The sequence below is a fragment of the Eimeria mitis genome, genomic scaffold, assembly GCF_000499745.2.
Source record: "Eimeria mitis Houghton genomic scaffold, Emh_scaff4536, whole genome shotgun sequence".
Taxonomy (NCBI): domain Eukaryota; phylum Apicomplexa; class Conoidasida; order Eucoccidiorida; family Eimeriidae; genus Eimeria; species Eimeria mitis.
In genome coordinates this window covers 2440-2954 of record NW_013572850.1, presented here as the reverse complement: position 1 = coordinate 2954, position 515 = coordinate 2440, and the positions used below count along the sequence as shown (strand labels likewise).

At 45.0% G+C, this 515-nt stretch overlaps 1 protein-coding gene across 1 annotated transcript in view; it reads left to right on the top strand.

Moving 5' to 3' along the window:
* Nucleotides 1–515, top strand: part of EMH_0075880 (uncharacterized protein) — a gene marked incomplete at both ends in the record, with an annotated part of 3561 nt that overhangs the window by 1424 nt on the left and 1622 nt on the right. The window lies entirely within an intron of this gene.

Genomic DNA, 515 nt, shown 5'->3' with positions numbered 1-515 from the left:
CAGCAGCAGCGGTGCTTCTGCTGCTGCCTCCTGCAGCCGCTCCTTCGCTTTCTATACACCAGCAGCAGCAGCAGCAACAGCAGCAGCAGCAACAGCAGCAGCAGCAACAGCAGCAACAGCAACAGCAGCAACACCAGCAGCAACAGCAACAGCAGTAGCAATAGCAGCAGCAACAGCAGCAGCAGCAACAGCAAAAGCAACAGCAGCAGCAACAGCAGCAGCAACAGCAGCAGCAACAGCAGCAGCAGCAGCAACAGCAGCAGCAGAAGCACAGAAGACAAACAAAAAAATAAAAATTAATATATTACATTAAATATGTCTCCTTTATCTTTATATAATTATATTTTTTCTATTTGTCTCTTTCTGTCTCTATCTGTCTCCTTTTTGTCTCCTTTTTGTCTCCTTTTGTCTCTCTGTCTCTCTCTATCTCTCTCTGTCTCTCTTTCTGTCTCTCTCTGTCTCTATTTGTCTTTCTATCTGTCTCCTTTTGTTTCTTTTCTGTCTCCTTTTGTCTC